Here is a 20,000-nt window from a genome sequence, read left to right as displayed (position 1 = left end):
AGACACACACACACACACGAGACACACACACATGAGACACACACACATGAGACACACACACACATGACACACACACACATGACACACACACACACACGAGACACACACACTCACCGAAGCTGAGGAGCAGCAGGAGCAGGACGAGTCCTGACGTGGTCCTCATCTTCTCCTGGAGCAGAGCAGCTCCTGTTTGGACAAAAACAAATTACACCAACTTCACCTGAAACAATTTTATTCAAAAAACTAAAAAATTTAGGTTTTGCTACGTGTCGCTGGAGTCAGGTCAGACCCTTGAGTCATGGATCTGCCTCAGGTTTACTCCTACAGACCAACAGAAAACTCAACTCTACTGATGTCGACGTGACCTCGTTTCACCAGGACTTCAGAACCGTGTCAATTGTTGTGGGTTCTATGTTCTAACTCACACCGGCACAGCCGAACCAAACCACGACCCCATGACGTCATCACGGCGTTTGTTTACATGTGGAGCAGAGCGAGCGCTTCAGCCGAGAAAATAAATCCAGCGGCACAAATATTTATTGAACTGAGGACAGGAGGAGTGAGGACAGGAGGAGTGAGGACAGGAGGACAGAGGACAGGAGGAGTGAGGACAGAGGACAGACAGAGGACAGAGAGGACAGGAGGAGGGAGGACAGGAGGAGGAGGACAGAGACAGAGGACAGAGAGGACAGGAGTGAGGACAGAGGACAGGAGGACAGAGGAGGAGGAGACGGAGGAGAAGAGGACAGAGGACAGAGGACAGGAGGAGGAGGACAGAGGACAGAGACAGGAGGAGTGAGGACAGGGAGAGAGGACAGGAGGAGTGAGGACAGAGAGGACAGGGAGGAGTGAGGACAGAGGACAGAGGACAGGAGGAGTGAGGACAGGAGGACAGGAGGACAGAGGAGTGAGGACAGGAGGAGAGGAGGAGGAGTGAGGACAGGAGGACAGAGGACAGGGAGTGAGGAGACAGAGGAGTGAGGACAGAGGACGAGGACAGGAGGAGTGAGGACAGGAGGACAGAGGACAGGAGGAGTGAGGAGAGGAGGACAGGAAGGAGGAGAGGACAGGACAGAGGACAGGAGGAGTGAGGACAGGAGGACAGAGGACAGGAGGAGTGAGGACAGGAGAGAGGACAGGAGAGGAGGACAGGAGGACAGGAGGAGTGGAGGACAGAGGACAGGAGGAGTGAGGACAAGAGGACAGAGGACAGGAGGAGTGAGGACAGGAGGACAGAGGACAGGAGGAGTGAGGAGGACAGAGGACAGAGGACAGGAGGAGTGAGGACAAGAGGACAGAGGACAGGAGGAGTGAGGACAGGAGGACAGGAGGACAGAGGAGAGGACAGGAGGAGTGAGGACAGGAGTGAGGACAGGAGAGGACAGGAGGAGTGAGGACAGGAGGAGGACAGGACAGAGGACAGGAGGAGTGAGAGGACAGGAGGACAGAGGACAGGAGGAGAGAGGACAGGAGGACAGAGGACAGGACGAGAGAGGACAGGAGGACAGAGGACAGGACAGGAGTGAGAGGACAGGAGGACAGAGAGGACAGGGAGGAGTGAGGACAGGAGGACAGAGGACAGGAGGAGTGAGGACAGGACAGGAGGACAGAGGACAGGAGGAGTGAGGACAGGAGGACAGAGGACAGGAGGAGTGAGGACAAGAGGACAGAGGACAGGAGGAGTGAGGACAGGAGGAGGACAGGAGGAGGAGTGAGGACACAGAGGACAGAGGACAGAGGACAGGAGGAGTGAGGACAGGAGGAGAGGACAGAGGACAGGAGGAGTGAGGACAGGAGGACAGAGGACAGGAGGAGTGAGGACAAGAGGACAGAGGACAGGAGGAGGTGAGGACAGGAGGACAGAGGACAGGAGGAGTGAGGACAGGAGAGAGGACAGGAGGAGTGAGGACAGGAGGACAGAGGACAAGAGGACAGAGGACAGGAGGAGTGAGGACAGGAGGACAGGAGAGAGGACAGGAGGAGTGAGAGGACAGGAGGAGGACAGAGGACAGGAGGAGTGAGGACAGGAGGAGAGGACAGGAGGAGGAGTGAGGACAGGAGAGAGGACAGGAGGAGTGAGGACAAGAGGACAGAGGACAGGAGGAGTGAGGACAGGAGGACAGAGAACAGGAGGAGTGAGGACAGGAGGACAGAGGACAGGAGGAGTGAGGACAAGAGGACAGAGGACAGGAGGAGTGAGGACAGGAGGACAGAGGACAGGAGGAGTGAGGACAGGAGAGAGGACAGGAGGAGTGAGGAGGAGGACAGAGAGAGGACAGAGGAGGAGGAGGAGTGAGGACAGGAGAGGACAGAGGACAGGAGGAGTGAGGACAGGAGTGAGGACAGAGAGGACAGGAGGAGTGAGGACAGGAGGAGTGAGGACAGGAGAGGAGGAGAGAGGACAGGAGGAGTGAGGACAGGAGACAGAGGACAGGAGGAGTGAGGACAGGAGGACAGAGGACAGGAGGAGTGAGGACAGGAGGACAGAGGACAGGAGGAGTGAGGACAGGAGGACAGAGGACAGAGGACAGGAGGAGTGAGGACAGAGAGGAGGACAAGAGGACAGAGGACAGGAGGAGTGAGGACAGGAGGACAGAGGACAGGAGGAGTGAGGACAGGAGAGAGGACAGGAGGAGTGAGGACAGGAGGACAGAGGACAAGAGGACAGAGGACAGGAGGAGTGAGGACAGGAGGACAGAGAACAGGAGGAGTGAGGACAGGAGGACAGAGGACAGGAGGAGTGAGGACAGGAGAGAGGACAGGAGGAGTGAGGACAGGAGAGAGGACAGGAGGAGTGAGGACAAGAGGACAGAGGACAGGAGAGGACAGGAGGACAGAGGACAGAGGACAGGAGGAGTGAGGACAGGAGGAGGAGGAGAGGACAGGAGGAGTGAGGACAAGAGGACAGAGGACAGGAGGAGTGAGGACAGGAGGAGGGAGGACAGAGGAGGAGTGAGAGGACAGGAGAGAGGACAGGAGGAGTGAGGACAAGAGGACAGAGGAGAGGACAGGAGGAGGAGTGAGGACAGGAGAGAGGACAGGAGGAGTGAGGACAAGAGGACAGAGGACAGGAGGAGTGAGGACAAGAGGACAGAGGACAGGAGGAGTGAGGACAGGAGAGAGGACAGGAGGAGTGAGGACAAGAGGACAGAGGACAGGAGGAGTGAGGACAGGAGAGAGGACAGGAGGAGTGAGGACAAGAGGACAGAGGACAGGAGGAGTGAGGACAAGAGGACAGAGGACAGGAGGAGTGAGGACAGGAGGACAGAGGACAGGAGGAGTGAGGACAAGAGGACAGAGGACAGGAGGAGTGAGGACAATAGGACAGAGGACAGGAGGAGTGAGGACAGGAGGAGAGGACAGGAGGAGTGAGGACAGGAGTGAGGACAGGAGAGAGGACAGGAGGAGTGAGGACAGGAGGACAGAGGACAGGAGGAGTGAGGACAAGAGGACAGAGGACAGGAGTGAGGACAGGAGAGAGGACAGGAGGAGTGAGGACAGAGGAGGAGGAGAGAGGACACTCCTGTCCTCACTCCTGTCCCTTCCTCCTCTGTTTGATTTTTTGGGTTGGACAGGGGCTGATCTTTGAGTTTAGTTGTAAAAATTAATCCCTGATGCCTTTTCCTGTGTTTTTATAAGAGGACATTTATGTCCTGAGGATTGTGAGTGAACAAAAAAAACAACAACAACATGTTTGGAACTAAAACAAGAATCAGACTTTTGACAAATTGTGTCGTCGTCTATAAAATGGGCCTGAGGGTGTGTCAGAGTGTCAGAATGTGTCATATTGAACGCCCACAGCATGTTTCACACTCTGCCCTTGTGCCTTTGAGCAATCGTATTTTTATTTTTAACCTCAAACCACAAATTGAGCCCAGCTTCCTCAAATGAACCTGTGACCATAAAAGGAGACGTCTTTGCAAACGACACTTCTGAGAAACAGGAAGAGTATTTACATAAAACGCAGACATACATACACACAAATACACAAACACACAACACATATACACATAACATATACACACAAACACACAAAGACAAACACCTAATAAAGTCAAAGTCCACATTTACATTTCAAACATCTCAAAGATCTGGATCTAGTCAGTGATTCTTTTTTTGTTAAATAATTTTACATTGTGTCTTAAAGCTGCACTCTGTCACTTTTCATGTGCGTTCTCGGCCTCTGTTGCTGTGAGATGTTCCACAGTGTGGCTTTACACTTTCTCTGCTTTGAATCGACTGCAGATGTTTTTATTGTTAGGGTTAAACTTGCTCTGTCTCGCTCTTTTGTCTCTATGCACACACATGTTTAATGCCACAGTCTGGGGCTTTCCAGCCTGAACAGTCACATCTCCATGGAGACGAGCAGGTGGCGCAGCCTCCTCCAGAAAACAGAATCTCCTATAATCACACAAACTGACCCTTGTGAGCTGTAGGCCATGCTCTCCTACTGGGACCTCCTCAAAAACTAGTCTGTTCAACCTTGTGATGTCATAAAGTGGTACAAAAACATGGAATATGTGAGATTTACCTTCAAAAAGCCTCAGGGTCCAGAGGAGCGAGGTCCGGAGGAGCGAGGTCCAGAAGAGCAAAGTGCTGGTGGTTTTCAGACGTTCGTGTCGGAGCTGAAACTTTGGGGTGGAGTCAAATTTGAAGAAGTGAAATGGAAAAGGAAGTGGTTATAGAAAGACAGGAAGTACAGCGTCTCCTCCCAGCGCAGCACAAGTACTACTACTATTAAAGTACTACACTACTGCAGTAAAAGTACTACTACTACTGCAGTAAAAGTAGTACACTACTGCAGTAAAAGTACTACTACTATTAAAGTACTACACTACTGCAGTAAAAGTACTACACTACTGCAATAAAAGTACTACACTACTGCAGTAAAAGTACTACACTACTGCAGTAAAAGTACTACACTACTGCAATAAAAGTACTACACTATTGCAGTAAAAGTACTATACTACTGCAGTAAAAGTACTACACTACTGCAATAAAAGTACAACACTACTGCAGTAAAAGTACAACACTACTGCAGTAAAAGTACAACATTACTGCAATAAAAGTATTTTTTCTACTGCCACAGTTTTAAAAGATCCTTGAAAAATGATTTCGCTCACGTCTCAAAAAGTTTCTTGACAAATATCAGATAAATGATGAAGGAGAATCCGGGTTTAGGACCCAAAGAACCACTTGAACAATAATCACTGCGACAGAGGGAATCACAAATGCACAAGATGACGAAAAATATGCTGCTGGTGTTTCTACTGACCTTAAGAAAAACTTCAATATGATCAAACACTTAATATTACAACATAAACTTGAGTTATACGGTGTTACAGGGGAAGTTTTCTTACAGAAAGGAATCAATGTGAGCAATGTGTTCAAATGAGAACGTGCACATGTGCGCGCACACACACACACACACATATATGAACTAAGACTCTTTTATAGTTGTCACAATTATAATGAACTCATAAGTAAAAGTCTAAATGAGGAGCTGAACAAAATAAAAAAGGGGATGGATATTAATAAATTGCCGTTAAACAGTTTGATTAACGCAGATGTGATTGAAGGAGTCCATATTGAAAATATAAATGAAAATAAATTCAAATGAAAATAAATTCCTGTAAGTTAAAATAGACAGTAAATTACCAAGGAAAGCTGCATTAGACACAAAATGCTAAAATATACAAAAGTCTTGCTATAGTAAACAAAGTGAAATATGATCAAAATGCCCTTCGTACATTCTACTCACTGCTTCTCTGTTCACTGGTTCTTTTATTTCAGAGATTGTGTTGAAGTGTGGGGGAAACTTACCAATGTGCACTTCATCCACTGATTATGTTACAGAAAAGAGATGTGCGAATTATCCATAAAGTTGGATTTTTAGAACACCCATAATCTTTTTATTATTATTGTATCATTATTATGATGTTACTGTGCAGAGGTCTGGGGAAATTCTTATAAAAGTAACACAGACATATTGTTAAATTACAAAAAAAAAAAAAAGCTTACGAATACCTCACTTAGTCAGATATAGAGAACAGAAGAATGCACTTTTTTCAATCAAAGACATTGAATTGAAGATATTTGGGGACCTGGTAAAATTTAAAACATGCCAAATCTTATTTAAAGCCAAACTCAACCTGCTCCCAGAAAATATACAAAAATTGATTTTCACAAATGAATTCAAATATAACCTGGGAGAGAAAATGCATTTTAGAAAACAATTCTCTGGAACCACTCTCAAAAACACGTGTGGTACAAATGAAGAGGAGACTTACGGAACAGCTCAGACGACCTCATTAAAACTTGTACTAACTTGAAAAAACAATATAAAAACCAGATCTTACAGAAATACCAAGAAGACCAGATCCACTGTCTTCACAAGTAAAACACGACTATGAACTAAACACAGGCTTTTCTTTAACATGACCTTTTATTTTGATAGATCATAAACTAACCCTAACCCTTCTTCACCATTATTATTCGTTTGTACGACCATAAACAAAAACAAAACTGGCATCTTAAAAAGAAAAAAAGAAAAAAAAAAAGAAGAAGACAAGAACAAAAAAAAGTGCTTGTATTTGTGTTGGAGGTGAGTGAGTGGAACAACTTGAGTGATGATTTAAAAAAGTTTAACAGTGTATAAGCCTTTAAAAAAGAGAATAAAGCATTATGTTTAAAAGATATAAAGCTCTGGAGTGAATTATGCATTAAACTTTGTTTAAGTTTATATTTTGAGTCTTATATTTATAGTAAGTCATAAGTGAAATTGTAAACTGTAAGGGGAGGCTCACCTTAATCGAATTTGAAAACCCCTGTAGTAGACGATTCTTCATTGTTGTGGTTAATTCTGTGATTAAATTAAATTTTTTCCTTTAGTTGAGGTTGTTATAACCATACACAGTTCCTAAAATAAAAAATCTTTCATTTATTTCAATAGTGCTGATTAAGAATGACCTAAAGTATCCTTTTTAGTGACAACAACTTTCCCAGGAAAATTATGTAGGAGAGTGGCGCCCCCTGCTGACGCATTTGTGCCATCACTAAAATATATTTTGTTCCCTCGGTGCCAGGTTTCACTCCCATGGATATAATAATCTGATGCTCTCACTTATGATGCTCATCTTTGAAAAAAATTGTCCAAAAAAAAACAACAACTTTGAAAATATTAAATTCCCTTAATAAATTAATAAATGTCACAATCTTTACCTGTTACAAAGAGCTCCCTGCAAACTCGAGCGTCGTCCGTTTCTGCACCTCCTGTTTTGAGCCAGAGATTGTTGATCCACTTTTGTCATTTTTTTTCTGTAAGTTTTTTGAAACTAACTCCCTTGTGACGCTCCACTTTCAGTGCATGAGAAAAACGTTTGTCTTTCTCCTGATTAGAGCAACTGCAGCAACCACAGAATTTAGATATTTTAGGGCTGAGTCAGCGGAGATAAACAAGGTTCTGCGTGTCTGTCTTTACTTCCCGACCCCATCTGCTTTTGGTGACGTCGACGTGATGCTAATTAGTGCTAATTGTGAAAAGATCCTTGTGAAAGTTACATGAGACAGAAAAAAACAGCTGTACCTGGGGTTCTGAGTATAAATGTGTTTAACCCCCTGTATTCTGAGCTACTGAGGCAATATGGCCCTGACCTCTAGGAGGTCATCCAGTCGCACCACCTGGGCTGAGGAGGGTCCTGAGGTGTTGCAAGGCGATGGAGGCCATGGCCAGCTCCCCAGGCTCCCGTCCTGTCAGAATACAGGGTAAGAAGCCTTCATGTATTCCAGCTGGCAGTTTAAAGTAAGTCCCTGTCACGTCCCCACAGGTGCCCATATGCGATTCTTTCAGGACTCCCATCGATGTCTATCCATATTTGTGTCTCTCAGCAAACTCACGGGAAACCAACTATTCATATCGAATAAATAACCTAAACTTTATCCCTGGCTCAGTATTCTTATTACCCCAGCTATAACACACACGAGGCTCGTGTTCTTAGACCAGAAGAATTCAACAAAAATTTTAAGAGGTCCAATTAGGGAAACTGTCCTCAAGCAGAGGTCTGGGACATCCGAATGTCTAACTTGTGTTATGATTGAGATTCAAAAGTAGCTTAGTTTTAACAATGAATGTAAGAACAATAGACTGTCAAATCAATGACAAAAACAAGTTAAAAACATTTAAACAAAATGTATTTTTAACACTGAAACACACAGCAGGCTACATTAGACACAGGGCTACAGTTTAAAACAAATTAGAGAAAATAAATGCTACATTGTGCATCTTAATACAAAGTGCTTAATTAAAACAAAACACAAAAAGTAGCAGTTTGAGTTTCCCTCCTTCTTTACCTTTCATTTTGATGTAACTGTCTCAATACGTTTTTTTACAGTTTTCTAAAAACCTCTTTCTTCTGTGTCTGCAGTCAGAGCTGCCTTAGATACACACATTTGATCGGCTCAGCAGCGTCATGATTGGTTTGTATGTTCCTTGGTCCATTAATACAGCACTACAGTTTAAACTGTAAACTGAACAGGCCCGATTCAATTAATTCAACTTATAAAATTAACTGCCTTTAGCCTTGTTTGAGAAATGCTACAGTTGGACTAGAGCCAAATCAGAGTCCTAACCCAGCAGGAGCAGCTCTGGTTCAGGCTGGGCTCAGAGGAGCTGGAGCGAGGATTAATGTTAGGTGCCTCATCCTGAGAAGCTTTTCCCCAGGAAAAAACAAGTGTGCGGAGGATGGACCACTCAGAAAAACATAAACCAACCAAACCACCACCTCGTTACCAGCCGCTCAGATCCAGTTCACTGCGCACTGGACTTACTCACCTCCATCTGGAACCAGCACATGGAGGACAGAACCGCTGGACCAACCTGACCAACGCGCTCAGAGGACGCCACAAGACTAAGGATCGGACCCCCCGCCCCGTCCTGAGGGGCTTCGCACTGCAGTGAGTGCTCCAGTGTCTTTACCTCTGTTACCCGAACTCAGAGCTTCTGCTCCGGGCTGATGTGCAGGGAGTTTTTACAGAGTTCTACATGCGTGTTGTAAATGTGCACTATCTAACTTTTTGGTTCAGGGCCCATTCACCTTCTTGTTTCTATGGAGATATCATGGCATCTATAAATTTACGTGCCTCTTCACAGATCTGACCTGTAACTTGGTCTGGTTTGGTCGCCACAAAGACAGAAAGGTTTACTACCACCAAATCATTCTAAAGCAAAAACATCTCCATGGAGAAGTATTTGAAGGCCCTCCATCGGAAAAGTTATGCAATGCACCTTTAATACCATTCTGCCTCAGTTGCCAAAAGGGAAGCTTGAAAAGATGAGAGCGAATCCTGTTTTCCTCACTCGAATCTACAATATGTCACTGAGAGGTCACAGAATGTTAGGGTTAGGGTTAGCCTAACCCTAACCCTGTGTAATGAGGAGGTGTGCCCAGGTCAGACTGGACTCGGCTGTTGGGGACCATGGAGGGATGGTACAAGTACGAATATGGTGATGGCATCTGAACAAATCTGTGACCACTGTGGCGTTTAAAATCATGGCTAAAGTAGCTTAGTATAGTTAGTTTAATCCCCGAACAAAACAAAAAAAATTCCAGTGCTTCCAATTTGTTGTTGTTACAGCTCGTCTACAGTTTCTTTATAATCTGTTTGACTCTGGGTCCAAAGTTTCCATTTCAGAGTCAGCTTCTGGCACCTTCATGTCTGTACTGCTTGTGTGGGCACCATTATCTTCTTGTCCTGGTTGCAGTGATGTCTGAACTTTCACATGGAACACGTCCCATCTCTCTGGAAGGTGACCTCGGTTGAAGAGCTGAGAAAGCAGGTAGGAGAAGAACACAATGGTAGCCAATTAACACAACATGGAGATGGTTTTAATGGGAGAGTACTGGACGTAAACGCCATTCTCCAGAGTGCATCCTGGGAAGTGTAGTACTGGAGGCAGTCCTAGTGAGGGCTCACCACACATCAGCCGGAAAGGAAAGCTGAGGAGCAAGCCGGCGATAGCTCCATAGAGGTTGGTCCATTTTAAGAAGAGGACACAGAAGAACTGGGGGAAGATCACAACATAAGCCACTTCCGCTGCCAGAAACCAGAACAGCAAAGTGCTGTTTCTCAAGGTGGTGAGAGTGGTCCCAGTAACACCGACCACAACTACACAGGCCCGGATCACCCACTGCATCTCTCTGTTTGAGGCCTGAGGGAAAAAATAACAGGTTTTAAAATGGTTCAAAATTACACCTGAAATTAAAGCTTTACCAAACAAATTTTCAACCAGATCACTTAAGGCAAATCTAAAATACAATGTCAAAATTCAAAAATGGGTACTACAATGGGCTCTGTGTATAACAGCAGCTGGAAACCACACTGCGGTGTTTGCTGTGCTGCACTTGTGTTGTGTAAGTGCACCTCAACTGCTCCGCAAAGACTACACAGACGACTGACTAAAACAGCCTGGAACAGCAAATGTTTGGCACAGAAATGTGTTCATAGCATAATATGATTGTTTACTGTCACAATAAAAAATAATAATAATAAAAAAAAATTAATTCAAATGAAATTGTTTGAATTCTCATAATGCACCTGGACTCTGATGAGCTCCAGAGAAGCTTGTATGGTTCAGGGCCCTACACAGAAGCAAAGCGTTAATTAGTAAGGAGCCACTTTTAGCATAACCCTAACCCCAAATTTACAAGCACAACATCTAACTAACCCTAACTCTTCATTTAAACCAGTCGGACAGTCTACACCAGTCTCAGTGTCAAATCGTCTCAGGCTTTTTATTAAGGGGAAGACAGGAAATAAACACGTAGTGTCAAAATAAACGTCTGATGCCCTTTCAAAATATGTTCTGTAAAACCACTACAGTGCCGTAAACATCAGGAGCTGGGGGAACTACTCGTGATAGACTACAGAAAGTTTACAGCCAAGGAGGATAAATATAAAACACTTTATGACATCAGACAGAAACTTTACAAAAACAACTTGTAAGGCGCGTGGAGCAGACGACCAAAGTGAAATGGAGAGGAGCTTCATTAATGCAGCTCCACAGATACAGCTCATTATCACAGCAAAACACTGACTCTTATTATTGTTTTCTTGTTATCAGCTTTTATATTGTGATTTCAAACCTAATTCATCCAGTCAACAATGAATATGTATCAATATTAAAGTTTTTCAAGGAGCAGCTGTGCTTCCTCTGGTGTAAATTGATGCTTTTCAAAGTTTGCGCGTATGCAGCTCTGCACCCCTAAAAACAATAAATTCTATTAAAATCATTAAAAGACACAAAGGACCACACAACTCCTGCAGTGTTAAACTCGAGACACCCTCACAGTGGAGTGATAAGCCTCGTCTTAGCTTTAGGAAACCGCTCGTCTGTGTCATCTCACCTGGGGTCTTATGATGTTCTTGTACACATTGGCTGAAAAGACTGAAGAGGCCGACATCAGCGCTGAGTCTGCAGAGGACATGACAGCAGCGGCCACACAGCCGATCCCAATGATGGAGATGTAAGAGGGAGTGAGGAACTGCAGCATGATGGGCAGCACCCGAGCACCTTCTCCTCGCTCATAAGGAGAAGGAGACCCGTACGACGTCTGGTTCCAGTCTGACAAATGAAAGAAAAACTGCTAGAACATTGTATATAGGGAAGAGTATAAAGTAGCAATGGGGAGAATTTGGAGCCACTTCCATATTAACAATTGGAATTTATTTACAGACAAAATAGTGACATAAAAACATCACAATCATGTGATGTAGGCCTTTTTTTTTTATTTTAGTGGAAATTAGGTACATTAAAACTGTGGTCAAAAATGTGTAAAAATGTATGTGTCCTTGACTACAGGCACTGCCCAGTTTAGCATCTCTATTTGAAATGTGGTTTAGGGGTTGAGTTTATGTGTCCCACTTAAACGTCTGCTGACCTCCCCTTGTGTCACAAGGGTACAACATCGTCATAAAACCTAAGGCTGTGACATGGTTTTGCTCTACCACAGCATTGTTGTATAAGCACACTCCCCTTCCTACCTGCACACTTCACCGTGCATGTGCTGCGTACAAGAGTCTTAATACCTGTAGATGCGGCAGCTGCTCCAAACAGAACAGGAGCTATACCAAAGACCTGGATTCCCAAAGCAGCAATGGAGCAGGTGATCTTAGCTGACCTGGTTGAAGAAGCAGACAGCGTCCTCTGGTGTTTGGCTGGGCTTGCTACACTTCCCACTGACTGCAAGCAGATGATATAGTCATTCTGTCTCAACATAAACAAAAACTATGGATGGACAATAAAACACTGGCATTTTCGAATCAGATGCAGACAGCACTCAGCAGACTGATGTAGTTACAAAATACTACTGAGGCACTATAACATTGCAAATTACAGCTCTCCCACTGGCTGAGAACAGCCTGAATGAGCAACATGGGGCCACCACACCACCTGCAGGAGGCCCCGCGGATCCCAGGATCCTGGGGGGGAGTCAGCTTCACCTCCAGATGCAGCTTGGGCTCTGGTACCCAATTCCTTGTGAGGGGTTTTACAATCCACTCCTCTGGCATTGCCCGTGACAAGAGACAGCGGGCTGGTAATTGAGAGGGTCATATCCCCTATGCCTTTGTGTCGGAGACATTCTGTCATTGTTGTGTCGGCCTACACAGGGGAATCACACTCCTCAGGCTCCCTGGTAAAGTCTATTCCTGGGCCTGGAGAGGAGAACTGACTGATAGTCAAACCTCGCATTCAGGAAGAGCAGTGTGGTTTTCATCACGGACACTGAACACTGGATCAGCTCTGTACTCTCTATACTCGGGTGCTCGAGGGTTCATAGGACTTTTACCTACCAGTCCACATGTGCATTATGGATCTGGAGAAGGCATTCCACCAAGTCTCTCATAGGTGCCTTTGGGGGGCGGTTTGGGAGTATGGGGACAGAGGCCCTTTGCTAAGGGCTGTCCAGTCCCTGTATGAATGGAGTAGGTGCTGTGCTTGCATTGCTGGGCTGCTGCCCCTAGGACCGGGAACTGAGTGTGAAATGATTCTAACAGGGTTTGGATTTACAGACAGATGTAAGGACAGATAGAAAGGGTCTACAAGGGTCTGAGTATTTTTGGACTGGTTCTCACTGGGTTTAGACTGATCCAAACAACGCCTGAGCACCCATCCTTCTGAAGGCAAGCGGGAAGAGGACATTTTAGATTTGACCATGTGACATGTCAGAGTGATGGTAGTCTAAAGCAGTGTTTCTCAACCTTTTTTGAGCCACGGCACGTTTTTTACATTGGAAAAATCTTGCAGCACACCACTAACCAAAATGTTACAAAAATGACACTATATAGTATATTTAATTACAATATAATTTCTACATTAATTTCTACTTACTCAGTGTGAGACCTGCGCCTGTTTAGATGAACACAAAGCTGATATCCTGACAGGAATAGAAGAAAGACACACACGAAACTCTTCATCAACAGCTCTCAGTCTCTCTCTGTTTTTAGTTTTTATAGCAGTTAAGCTTGAAAAGCTCTTCTTCTGGGTCAGAATCTTGTCCAGGGCCCATTTCGGAGTTCGCATTCGTCCATTTTAAAAACTTTTCCATGACTGTCACCATGCACATGCGTTATTAATTCTTTTAAAGCAGGAGTGCTCCCACTTTTTCAGCATGCGATCTACTTACAAAATGACCAAGTCATAAAGATCTACCTAATACAAAGCCAAACAAACTGCACTGAAACACTCTGTGGCCCTTTTTTGGACCCTCACCCACAGTTTGAGAACCTCTTCTTTAAGAGAACTTCCTCTGGCACTTTACACAAAACTGTGAAAAAAGTGAAGGAAGATTTTTAAACCTGTTTGTTAAAGTTCCAAACTGGAGTTGCATTCTTTTCTGGTTTTGCAGTGATATTTACCAGCCTCTGCACGTTTACCAAACCAAACGCACATCGTGACAAACACAGATGCATTTGTGCACTTTTGTTAGACAAACTTCAGCCAAATGTGGCAGTAGGTCTGTTCTGTAGATCCGCTCTATGCTGTAGACCTGCTTTGTGCCAACACTGGAACACAAATTTAGACTGGTTTTTGCTTCACGTTTGGTCTTGCTCTTCTAATCAGCCGCACTGTGGGAGGGGCTTGTGTTCGCTGTACGCAGGAAGGAGCGAGAGCGTGAAAAGGCGAGGGGCGGCGTGCTGACGTGAGGCAGGTGGACAGGTAGGATGTTTAGGAAGTGAACCTGCCCTGTGATGCTGGTACACGAGGGCACACGCTGTCGCAGACGAGTCGTGCATAGGGAGCGTGTGTGTTTGTGATGCGCCGTAGAGTCACCGCGGGTTTCAAATGAGCGCACAGGCTGCACTGAGACGCCCCACACGCTCTGGCACACCTGTACAAGTTTATTGCCAACAGCAGCGGCCGTAATGAAATATGATCACACTTGTTGAGTATCAGACCTTGAATGACAGACAAGACCGAGTCCAAACGCGAGTCCGAGACGAGACATGGCGATCTACCCACACGACCTTGGCGATCGACTGGTAGATCGGGATCGACGTATTGAGCACCCCTGATTTAAAGGAACGAGGCAATTAGCTGCCTGTCGCCACCCGGATGAATATTAGATCACTCTGCCAGTCATTATATACTACACTGTACTACAGCACGGACACTCGACAATGACATAATATTTGCAGGTAATAATTAATACATTTTTATTTTAAAAAAGTGATATTGGATAATTTCTCACGGCACACCTGACGTCTCTCACGGGGCACAGTGGTTGAGAATCACTGGTCTAAAGGTCTGAGAAAAGTATTAATTTGCCTTAAATGGCTAAGAAAACATACCAACAATAAAAAATCATCCATCATAATCCAGAATCTTTTTCGGTTTGGTGCACCGATCCAGGGAGCGTGCAGGCTGTTCATCAGTGTTTCACCAATGTTCACAGAGTGAGGGCTAATCAGCACAAATGGAACACAGATCCCCTGAAACACAAGGGTCAAACATTAGATTCTAGTCAATGCTGCATCATGTTGGGCACTTTTTCACTTTTTTTTATTTTATTGAAGGGTTAGGTAACCCTAACCCTAACCCGTTACACTTCCCTTTACTTTTTGCAGATATTACATCTTCCATTTCCAAACATTTTCTTTTAAAATTACCCACGAAGTTGGTTTTATTGTAGTCTTCTTTATAGTTTGAGGACATTAATTGACAAGAGAATCTTTCTTTACTATACTTTAAATCAACAACTGTCTTCGGTTGCCGTTTATACAGTATTATGTTGACAGACAAAGAAAAGCACTTTTCTTGAGATTACAATAGGCACCATTCTTGTCTCCTTTCTCATAGGTGAGGTAAGTTTATTTGGCTCTATCTGAACAGATTGTAGAATGTATATAAAAGTGGACTGTTTGATGTCATACCGTCAGGCTCCGGCCACTTGAAGCCAGGAGATTAGTGGGTAATTTGGAGCAAAATTCAATATTTGTAAATCAGAGTGAGCGTTTCATAACAACCAAAGAGCCAGTCAGGAGAAAGGCTGTTGAGGATACGCCCCTTCCCACCAGGGAACACTGATGCCCACTTCCTATCTGGATCGCAGCAGGTGAGCTATGTCCACTTACACATACAGTCTATGACCAGTTCTCAAATTGAGTCCAGCTTTACTTTAAGACAGTTTGGGAATATTTGACCAAGAGCTGTTAAGACTATTATTTTTATTTATTATATATTTTTGGAAAGGCAGAGCTGTTGATTTACTCCTGAATGCCTCCCATTTGCACACACTTCCTACAGTGACATTAAACATTTAATGTCTCACCAGGCCGAAGAAGATGAGGGTCAGTTGGATGATGTCGGTGTAGGCCACAGAGCAGAGTCCTCCCATCAGAGTGTAGGTGATGGCCACAGCTGCAGAGATCCAGATGCTCACAGTGTAGGACAGGTCCAGGACCACACTGATGGTAACACCTGTTGAAGGTGTACAACAAAACTGTAGCCTGAATTATGAGTCCAGGTGAGCAGACGGGATGAGTCAAGTCGCTGTGTGAATGTGATGTTTCACTAGAGAAACATCACAGAAACAGAAAAGAGGTTTGTTCTTGGCATATCAGCTTTTTGGTGAGAAATGTGTCTTACCCAAACCAATAAGTGTTGCACCTATCCACAGTATGTCCATAAAAACTGAGGCCATGCACGTGACAGCTGTGAAGCCTTTGCCGTACTTCCTGTGGAAGGGATCCATCATGGTCACGCATTTTTGATCTCGTTAAGGTTTAGCAAACACACAGCCACCTAAAAAAACCCCCGACATAAATAGTTGAAAATGTGGGCACTTTTACCAATACCTTTATAAGCATCAGTCAATTAATTATGAGCCTTGAAGATTAAAGGACCCAAGGTTCTGGGACATCACAAAGTGGAAAAAAGCTTTTGAGTTTTGTGGAGATGTAGACAGACTAAAAATAAAGAGTTTCTCAAACATGTGTAAATGAAAGAAAAAACAACTCCAGGTCTGGTTTGGATGAGGTATCATGGCGAAAAACTCATCACAGTCATAGATCAGGCTCATTCTGGTGCATTACGTCATTCATTCACTGGACAGTGGCTGGTGCCCCCCCGTCACAGTCCACCCTTAGCCTTTGCCTATACTGGCTATGCTACAGACCGACTCTGGTAGTATTGATGACAAAGGGGAGAATGAGTTTCCCTCGAGTTGAGTCATAAATGAAGTATTGATGCCGTAGTCTTTATATAATACACAAAAGATAAGAGTCTCACACTCACACTGTTTTGAGTTTACAAGTTTACAAGAGTAAAATGACGTGAATACTTACAGAGTAGAAATGAGACAGCGTAGGCGGCTAACATAGGGAGGGCCGAGGTCAGACCCATAGAGGGGGTGTACACCATCTCAGTTATGCCCACTATGAAGCCTCCACCAACCCACGTGGCTGTGGGAAAACAAAAGGACATCTTAAATGTAATGGAACATTTAATGATGTTTTATTTATTAATTTTAGTTGAAATCTTAAAAGTGCGTTTAGGGCTATGAGGATCTAAACACACTTTGCAGTTTGAACATTGGAACTTATACTGAACCACAGATCCACAGCAGATCTGGAAGCATTTCAGAAACATAATTATGCTTATGTTTGCTTGCAAGTGTTAAACTCTCACAGCTGCTGTAGAGGCAGAGTTTGAAGTGTGGACACCTGTAGGCGGCCAAGATGGATTCTCCTTAGTTTGTGAATGAGAGTTATGTATGTAACTGTTCTCACTCACCCCCCTCTCTCACCTCACACTCACACTGTCTCACCTTCACTCACACTCCCCCTCTCCTCGACTTGTTACAGACGTCATCGACTGACATCAGAAACACAAAAGCAAACGTTTGGCACAGAGAGTGGAGATATGACACAGACCTGAGGCTTTGTGAGAAAAAAAAGGGACATTCATAGATTTGATGCTTTCAGTGAGAATGTTCAATGTGAATAATTTTAGAAATAAAGAAGAAGCATAAATGAAAAGGTTTGTCCAAACAAGTTTTCCAACCAACCTGTCATGGTGAAGATGCCCACCACCAGGCCAATGCCACGGTTCCCCAGGAGAGTCATCTCGATTTCAGACACTGCATTTTTCTTCTGTTCCCTTCTAGATTTGAAAGAAGCCCAGATGCCCGTCCCAAGAACCAGCAGGTAAAAAAACACCATAGCAATCACTCCAGGTATGTTCACCCCCATGACGAGAGACTGACTGACTGACTGAGCGAGTGTGGGAGCAAGAGAAGGAGAGGGAGGAGAGAGGGAGAACAAACACAACGCTCTCAGGTTCACTCAGTTCACAAACATCATTTACATTTTAACAAGATAATTACAAAGGAATCCTGCCTGCTTCTGTCTGCTCCTGTACTGTGCTTAGTCTTATATTATATGCATGTTATGTGATTTCAAAGTGATTGTTTTCTTTGACTAATGTGTATGACACTGACAGACAGATACTTTATTAGTCCTGAGTGAAATTCAAGTTTTGCTGCAGTAAACTGTTGCAGTTGATGTTGCTGAAACATTTCCACTGCGTGTCTCAGAGCGTTTGTGTCTCAGTCTCAGGTCAGTTTCGCAGGAGGACTCATCAGGGAGGGTCAGCTCATCTGTGTCAGGGCAGGTTGAGGAGAGGAAGAGACAAAAGTGTCTCCTCTTTGTCCTGCAGCATCTCAGCAGCCTCCAGGGGGCGGTGATGAAATGGTCCATTCCCTCAAAGAGTTTCCTCTGAAGATCTTCTGCCACATATGGTGTAAAAAACCTGTAGCATCTAAAATGTCTATATCCAGCCTCTTCTGCTGCTTAACCTTCCTCCTGTGTTAGCTTTCCATCACCATCTATTGTGTTAACGGGTCGGTTTTGACCCGTGTTCTAAAATCAGCTGTAAAATACACTTAAAGTAATTATCTATCATCAAATTTGTTTCTCATCTCTTGGTTACCTTGTTAGGCTTCCTTTTCCATGAAAATGTTGGTTTTAATGTCTTTGGTGGGGGCTTCAGCTCCTATTTTTGTCAGTATACCCCTCTACTGAGGGGTATTAGAACACATCTCTAATGTGTGTTAGGGGTCAATTTTGACCCGTATATACTTACAATGAGAAAGAGGCTAAAAAGGTATTTTTTTTAACAACTGAACTTCATTATCAACTACTATTACTACTTGAGCAAACCTGACACCTCTTCCTTTTACAGTCAGGTGAATTGAGTGGGGTTGTGGCTGTGGTTGTTGTGGCTGGTGTTAGGGTTAGGCTGGCTGAGGAGGATGCTGGTGTGGATGGAGCTAGGGGAGCTCCACAGTTGTCTGAACAAGGCCTTAAGGCCTTCTGGATCTCAGGACACCCTCTCTCTTTGCTCAGCATGCACCCTGAATTTCCCAGGTCCTCAAGAAAAATTCTCTGCTTGTATTTTTTGTTTGAGTTCCACCCTTGATCGATGTGGGTCCACAACACAAATGCATTATATGCAGACACATCAACCATGTTGTTGAACACAACCATGGCCATCTTCTGGTCATTCGCTGGCAAGTGTAGGTGAGGTCAGCTTGTCCAGGTTGTCCAATCTGCCTTTGTTTTTGTCATAGTCGAGATAATTGTGGGCTTTCCTGATGACACGGCTGCATCTTTTTGGAGAGAAGACAAAAGTACCACACTCTGTTTTTCCTTTGGACAATAGGAGACCACACTGGTGGTGTCTGTAAAAGTATATCTTGAGGAAAGTGAAGCCCTGCCTTTCACCTGCGAGATTCAACAGGCAGCTTAGGTTTATTTTTCTTTACCATGCCCACTATGGTAAGTTTCCTCCTAAGAACCTCTTGTCCAAGGTCATAGCTGGTAAAAAAGTTGTCACAAGTGATATTGTGACCCTGCAGTCCAGTATTCATATCAAGGACCACATGTTTTCCTTGTTTTTTTTCTCAGGGATGCCACTCCCAGCACTGCCTGTGTGTGCAGGTAAACAGGAAAACAAGACAAAATGAGACTCTCCCAAAACTCAAATTATTGGAAGAGGAGCTGGTTATCACTGTTTTGGCTGACAGTGCATTTATGATTTCAGTTTTGGTTATAATTATTGCATTTTAATCAAATTTTTATAACCGGGTCGAAATCGACCCCAACACCACAAAGGGTATATTTTTAACCAGAGCAATTTAGAAAAAAAAAAAAAATATATATATATATTTTTTTAATTATTTTGTTGAAATAGAGATTCCTGACAAAGTCAAAAAGTCTTGATGCAATAAACTAACCCTGTGTGGTTCTTTTATACATTTTAAATCTAAAACAGGTCAGTGGCAACACTAACACAAGAGGAAGGATAAATATGGATATGAAAAAACAAAAAGGTAAATTCCCACAATGCAACTGGCCCAGACTTGTGTCTCTGCACATGTTGCCCTTCCCATGACACGATTATAAAAGGTTGAGCTCAAAAAAAAAGTTTCCAAATCTGCCTA

The 20,000-nt window shown here is 44.3% G+C and overlaps 1 pseudogene; it reads right to left on the bottom strand.

Annotated features, from left to right (window-relative positions):
- Window positions 1-9,649: 9,649 nt before the first annotated feature.
- Window positions 9,650-17,748, bottom strand: LOC110165168 (high-affinity choline transporter 1-like; annotated as a pseudogene).
- Window positions 17,749-20,000: the final 2,252 nt, after the last annotated feature.

The sequence above is a fragment of the Boleophthalmus pectinirostris genome, unplaced genomic scaffold (assembly GCF_026225935.1).
Source record: "Boleophthalmus pectinirostris isolate CB_2022bp ecotype Guang Dong unplaced genomic scaffold, ASM2622593v1 HiC_scaffold_1, whole genome shotgun sequence".
Classification (NCBI taxonomy): Eukaryota; Metazoa; Chordata; class Actinopteri; order Gobiiformes; family Gobiidae; genus Boleophthalmus; species Boleophthalmus pectinirostris.
This window is presented reverse-complemented; position numbering and strand designations above follow the sequence as displayed.